This window comes from Acomys russatus, chromosome 1, assembly GCF_903995435.1.
Source record: "Acomys russatus chromosome 1, mAcoRus1.1, whole genome shotgun sequence".
In the NCBI taxonomy this organism is placed as follows: domain Eukaryota; kingdom Metazoa; phylum Chordata; class Mammalia; order Rodentia; family Muridae; genus Acomys; species Acomys russatus.
Window position 1 is genome coordinate 90632470 of NC_067137.1, and position 7342 is coordinate 90639811.

The 7342-nt window shown below is 51.1% G+C and overlaps 1 pseudogene; it reads right to left on the minus strand.

Annotated features, from left to right (window-relative positions):
- Nucleotides 1-6832: 6832 nt before the first annotated feature.
- LOC127190857 (60S ribosomal protein L36-like) lies at nt 6833-7137 on the minus strand (annotated as a pseudogene).
- Nucleotides 7138-7342: the final 205 nt, after the last annotated feature.

The following is a 7342-nucleotide window of genomic DNA, read 5'->3' on the forward strand; positions in this document are numbered from 1 at the left end:
AATGTATTGAAAAGGGGTGAGACCCTGCCTAAGGTCACACACATGCAGGCCTGAAGCCGAGGTCATTGCTATTTTTTGTTTTGTTTTGTTTTTTTGTTTTCTCGAGACAGGGTTTCTCTGTACAACAGCTCTGGCTGTCCTGGAACTCGAACTCACGGAGATCCACCTGCCTGGTCACTGCTATTTTAACACACAGTATCTATGAATGAAGGGAACACTAACGGTGGCAGGCTTTACAGCAAGCATTAACTGAATTTGAATTCTCGCTCTTCAGCTAAGAGGCTTCAATCAGACTCTGGGATGGTAGGCTCCTCTCCCTTCTCAGGGCCCATAATTTCTCACAAAACCATAGGCCACAAGGTTACACAGGGAAATATGCTTTTACTGTAAGCAAAGTTTATAGTAGTGTGTGTGAAATTCCAAGGTATTGCAGGTTTGCATCTGGGAAGAGAGTAAAGGCATAACTAAGAGCAAATATGCTTAGGCCTTCGTGACTTACTATTATTTTTGTTTGTTTGTTTTTGTTTTTTGAGACAGGGTCTCTCTGTGTTAGCCTTAGCTGTCCTGGACTTGCTTTGTAGACCAGGCTGGGCTCAAACTCACAGAGATCTGCCTGCCTCTGCCTCCTGAGTGCTGGGATTAAAGGCGTGTGCCACCATGCCCACCAATTTATTGATATTTTAATATTCTTTTTTATTTTAATTTTAAAATATTTTTGTTTTTTCTTTTGGAAAAAGGTTTTCTCTGTGTAGCCCTGGCTATCTTGGAACTTGTTCTGTAGATCAGGCTGGCCTCAAACTCACAGAAATCCTCCTGCCTCTGCCTCCTGAGTACTGGGATTAAAGGCATGTACTACCACTGCCTGGTTAATATTCTTTTTTATTTCTTTTTCTTTTTTTATTTTTATGTCTGTTTTGCCTGCATGTATGTATGTGGACTGTGTGCTTGGGCCTGATCCCTGAGGAGGTCAGTAGAGAGTGCTGGACCCCCTGGAGCTGGAGTTACTGACAGTTGTGAGTGCCATGTGGGTGCTGGGAGCCTAACCCTGCTCCTCTGTAAGAGCAGCCAGTGCTCTCAACCACAGAGCCATCTTTCCAGCCCCCGTTTTAACGTTCTTCTTTGAAATAGCTCTATGAAGGAGATTTTGTCTCTGTGTAGGCAACCTTTGCAACACTTTATTAACTGTGCTGAGATTCTTGGCTCTCAGCTGGCACAGGTTCTAACCAGTCTCTGGTGAAAGGGTCTCCTTTCTCTTCCTCTCTTTCCTTGACTCCCTCCCACCCTCCACCTCCCACCCCCACCCCCATGGGTCCCCATATTTCATTTCTGCTTCTGGTTTTAAAATTGCGGACTATCCCAGCACTTGGGAGGCAGAGGCAGGTGGATCGCTGTGAGTTGGAGGCCAGCCTAGTCTACAAAGTGAGTCCAGGATAGCCAAGGATACACAGAGAAACCCTGTCTCAGAAAAAAATAAAATAAGAAAATTGCCGACTAATCACCTTTGTAACAGCCCTCTAACATCAATGAGTATGAATTTGAAGTTCTAAGTGTTGTAGTTTAACCGTCAGCATTTTTATTTCTTATGGGTATATACAAATAGTGTGCCAGGTCCTCCGTGGTGTCTTAGGCTGGGTGATATGTTTTATGGGCTGAAGGCTGTTACAGTGCTGGGGTTAGCAATGAGCAAGTGGGGCGACACCTTTGTTGTCCACCCAAGTTATTTGTAGAGTCCTTTCCATGGCATTCAGGGGTGTGCATGACAGTCACTTTTCCACGGTCAACCTTAGGTTTTTCAAGATTGCCCTGGGGTCCATGTTGCCAGTTGCTCATAAGGATTTTCCCTGTTCACTGAGCCTGAAAGCAGCGGCCCAGAGCACTTCTGTTGTCATTTAAGTGGCTGAAGCTTGACCACGTCTCTTTTGCCGGGGAGTTTGGGAAATGCAGTCTGGCTAAGGGACACTGATAAGACACAAGCGACGACTGTGGTACATATGGTTAGCAACTCTGTGGATCAGAGTCCCAGCCAGAGCTCTCCAGAGGAGAGAAAACAGAAGCCCAGCCTGTGTGCCTTGGGGATGTCATCCTGCATAAGAAGATGCTTGAGACCCACAGAACCAGCCTAGGTCAACAGAGCTGTAGGAGCTTGTCCTAAGCCAGGAGTCTCTATTAGGGATGTATTTAGGTGGAAGAGGGTTTTCAGGAGTGCAGAGGATGCTTGTCCCCTTAACCAGCTAACTGCGCCCACTCTGCTGGCTCAGAGGGACTTGTTTGTTCAGTGCAGTGTTGTCCTAGTCAGCCAGCCCTAGCATGGAGAACAGAGTAGTCCTGCCAGTCATTTTGGTCTCAGCAATTAGGAACTGTGTGACTTGAGCAAATCACTCAACATTTCTGAGCAGGAGAGTCATTTGTGTGTTTGCACATGTGTGTGTGTGTGTACAGGTACATGTGTATACAGGTGCATGTGTTCATGTGTTTGCACACGTGTGTATATGGGTGCATGTGTGTACAGGTGTGTGTGTGTGCATTTGCATGTGTGTGTATGGGTATGTGTGTGCAGGTGCATGTGTGTGGGGGTACATGTGTGTGTAGGTATGTGTGCATGTGTGTGTGTATTGTCTGCAGGTGCCTTTGTGTGTGTGTGTGTGTGTGTGTGTGTGTGTGTGTTTGCATATGAAAACCAGAGGGAAACCCTGGGGAATGTTCCTCAGGTGAGTTCCACCTTCAGTTTGAGTCAGGGCCTCTCACTGACCTAGAACTTCCTTGGACAGGCTATGCTAACTGGGTGGGTCTACCTGTCTCTGCCTCTCATCTTGAGAGGGTCACTGGGGTTACAGGTGTGTGCCACTACACCTGACTTTGTATTCCATTCTGGAGATCTGTATTCAGGTGCCCATGCTTGCAAGGCAAACATTTCATGGAATGAACCATCTCCCAATCCAGTCTCAGGTAGTCCTGGCTGGCCTTGAACTTACCTTGTAGCTGGGGATGACCTTGACCTCCTAATCACTGTGCCTCTGCCTCCCAAGTGCTGGGATTTATAGGTGGGTACCACCACGTCCAAACTCCCTTATTTGCTTTAGGAAACTGTGTGTGTGTGTGTGTGTGTGTGTGTGTGTGTGTGTGTGTGTGTGTGTGTGTGTGTGTGTGCACGCGCGCGCGCGTGCGCTCAGGTGTCTACAGAGGACACTGAATGTCCTGGAGCTGAAGTTACTGTTGAATATGAGCTACCAAATGTGGGTGATGGGAATCAGACTCAGGTCCTCCCCAAGAGCACCGTGTACTCTGTACTGCTGAGCCAGCTCTTTTATTCCAAAGCTTCCTTTACAAATGGACATTCACAAATGTAAATGTCTGTGACTTTTGCCCTTATTACCTACCTCTCAGGCTGTTGTGAGGATGCAGAAGCAGGGGAGACCTTACTGAATCCTGAAACTTTACATAAACACCACATTGTAATGAGTGTGGAGGAGGGACCCCATGAATAATCTTGTTTGTGGGTGCGTTGTGATTGTATATGTATGTGTGGAGAGCAGAGGTCAATGTTTAGCATATTCCTGTTATGTCCATCTTATTTTTGGAGACTGTCCTTTCACTAAACCTGGAGCTCAATGATTCAGAAAGACCAGATGGACGGCAACTCCAGGGAGTCTCCAGTCTCCACTCTCCCCAGTGCTGGCATTGCAGCTGTGCACCACCCTCCCCAGTGCTGGCATTGCAGCTGTGCACCACCCTCCCCAGTGCTGGGACTGCAGCTGTGCACCACTCTCCCCAGTGCTGGGATTGCAGCTGTGCACCACCCTCCCCAGTGCTGGGACTGCAGCTGTGCACCACTCTCCCCAGTGCTGGGATTGCAGCTGTGCACCACCCTCCCCAGTGCTGGCATTGCAGCTGTGCACCACCCTCCCCAGTGCTGGGATTGCAGCTGTGCACCACCCTCCCCAGTGCTGGGACTGCAGCTGTGCACCACTCTCCCCAGTGCTGGGATTGCAGCTGTGCACCACCCTCCCCAGTGTTGGGATTGCAGCTGTGCACCACCCTCCCCAGTGCTGGGACTGCAGCTGTGCACCACTCTCCCCAGTGCTGGCATTGCAGCTGTGCACCACTCTCCCCAGTGCTGGGATTGCAGCTGTGCACCACCCTCCCCAGTGCTGGCATTGCAGCTGTGCACCACCCTCCCCAGTGTTGGGATTGCAGCTGTGCACCACCCTCCCCAGTGCTGGGATTGCAGCTGTGCACCACCCTCCCCAGTGCTGGGATTGCAGCTGTGCCCCACCCTCCCCAGTGCTCGGATTACAGCTGTGCACCACCCTCCCCAGTGCTGGCATTGCAGCTGTGCTTCATCTTGCTTGCTTTTACGTGGTGCTGAGGACCTCAGACTCAGGTCCTCATACTTGTGCAGAAAGCACTTTACCAGCTGAGCCATTTCTCCAGCCTTTGGTTATTGTAGTTGTTTGCTTGTTTATTTGTTTTTGAGACAGTCTCATATAGCCCAGGCTAGCTTCAGATTTGCTATGTAACAGGGCAACCTTGGCCTTCTGATCCCTGTCTTCATCTCCCATGTTGATTACAGGTGTTGTCACCACATCAGTCAATGAGCACTCCTCGAATGAAGGATGGTGACCTTGATTAGGCTCCCCACATCCTTCACGTTTCATCGAATTTTGTTTTTGTTTTAGACATGGTCTCACCACATAGCCCTGGCTGGCCTTGAACTCACAGAGTTCCACTTGCCTCTGTTTGCTAAGTACTAGAACCAAAGGCTCGCCTGGCCCATCAGCTACTTGTTTAAAAGCCTTTCCCACCCCTTTATATGTTTGTACACAGGCATATGCACACACATGCATGCATGGTGGGGCTGATCCTTTCAGCACCATAAAGTGCTTTTGGGGATAAAATGTCAGAGCTGAGTAATGAAGGTCTGCTACTAGCATGGACTTCACTGGGGAGGAGGAAGGCTGGCGGGCAGGCATCCTCTCCAGTGTGCCAGCTGTGCATTCTTTGTTGGCAGCAGCCTGTCAGTGCCGGGAGGTGCCCTTTTCCAGCTGTGGCAGCACAGCTCTGGCTTCCTGGCCTCAGACCAGCTCCACGGAGAGGCCCCTCTATCTCCCGACTGCTCCCTAACAGGAGCATCACTGCAGAATCCCCTGGCCTGGGCCTGACAGACCTAACAAGAGCATCACTGCAGAATCCCCTGGCCTGGTCCTGACCGAAGCTTTCCACCATCTATCTGCTCTTGCTTCCTCACCCTGGCTAGAGTGGAAAGAGTTGGAGCCAAGATGTATTCTAACCATTGTCAGCACTGTAGAAGGTAAGACACACAGAAGGGACATAATTCCTTCAGAGGGGGCTGAGCAGATGGGAGCTGAGTGAGAACTCACTTGGGCTTTTGATAAGAGAGCACAGTGACGCCCCTCCAAAGCTTAGGCTGAGCAGATGAACAGACCCCCCAAATGCTAGCCAGAGGAGCTAGGGTTCAGGGTTCATAAGCAGGGGCTGGCTGCCATGAGAATGCTGGGCCTGTTTGCTTCTGCATGGGCCTTCACCCCAAATGTCTGCAGTATAGCCATGAGAAGTTCCAGCATGGCACCCACAGGGAGGAAGGAAGCTTCTTTTTTTGAGGTCTCCAGTGTTCATCCCAGGGAATGGGCTGTCCCTGTCCCTGCCCTGTGCTTACTTACCACTTGGTTAAATCCCTCTTGTGGGTGGGGGAATGCGCTTCTATAATTGCTCAGGCAATCTGCCAATACTGCCGGGGATGGGGTGTTGCAAGAAAAATATATGCAAGGCATAGACGCAGAAGGTGTGTGTGTGTGTGTGTGTGTGTGTGTGTGTGTGTGTGTGTGTGATCTGCAACCTGCCACGGTTGCATCATAAGCTGGTTAATTTGGAGCAGCAGCAGGACCACAGCTTTTCTGGATTGCAGCTGCTGCTTCCTGAAGGCTGGGTCAGCCGTGGTTGTCATGGCAACAGCCCAACAAAGGAAGGTCTCAAGAAAGACTAGGGTGAGAGTGTTTTGAAGGATGTCCGCCTTTCTCTTGTTGAGAGACAAAGGGTGGCAACGACACTTTGGTCGTCTCAGCCTGGGGAGGAGAGTTGACAGTGGCACACGATGCTGTAGGGAGAACACCCTCACTCACTTTGTCTGTGCATGACTCCTGGGGGTTAACAAAGACGCCTCCCATACCTGACTGGCCCCACAGGGTGCCAAGATGAAGAAGAGCACACTGCCCCTGCAGGGCACATGGCTGTGCCGGGCTGGTGGGGCATCTCTCCTACTGGGCTCTCCTGCCCCTACCAGCTCCCCTCCAGCAGCTGCCCACGCCATCTAGCTTTCTAAGAGTGAACCTCATCACCCAGCTTGTCTGCTTCAGTCCCTCAGGACTCTAGATTTCCAGCAGAATACAGCTCGGGCCAATGCTGAGCTCGACCGTTTTTTGACCACATGAGCTCATCTTTTCTGGCTCCCTGCTTTGTGGTCCACCACTACCCCCCTCACTCACACTCCTTGATAGCCTGCATTCCAGGGGATCTTCTACCCCCTCCCCCTCGGCACCCCCCCCCAGTCTTCACAAGCGTTATATGTTGGGGACGTCTTCCTATCTCCTCCGGAGCAGTGCAGTGTCTTCTTCAGGCACCATGTGTGACCCCTCCAGTGGGGGGTGGAGTGGGCTTTAAGATGGAGAACACCAACCGTAGGCCTGTGTGTGTGTGTGTGTGTGTGTGTCTGTGTGTGTGTGTGTGTCTGTGTGTCTGTGTGTGTGTATGTGTGTGTCTGTGTGTGTGTGTGTGTGTGTGTCTGTGTGTGCATAAATGTTTATTGAGGGAAGGGGCATCAGTCCTTCTTGGCCGCTGCCTTCCTCATGGCTGCCAGCATGTTGCTAAGCTCCTTCCACTTCCTCTTGGCTCGGATGTGTGTGCCACCATCTTCTTGATGAACTTGAGGGCGCGCTTGTCCTTGGACACCCTGAGCAGCTCCATGGCCAGCCGCTCATAGGGCGTGAAGCTGCAGAGCTCCCTGATCATGCCCCGCACGAACTTGGTGTGCTTGGTGAGGCACCTGCAGCGCCGGCTATGCCTCGGCTTGCTGACGTCCTTCGTTACTTTGTGGCCCTTGTTGAGGCCCACGGCCACAAGCATAGGACTTTATCCCCCAGCCTCCTGAGCCACATTTCCCCCTGATTGCCTGCAGCCAGGTCCAAGTGTGCTCAACCCTGTGCCCTCCCCTGCCAGGCTGGCCAGCTTCCCCTTGAGAGACAAGCACTCTCCACGGTTCCCTCGCTCTTGTTGAGGCAGTGACTGATCTCTTTCGTATAATGAAAGCCCATGATGCACCAAGTATTTA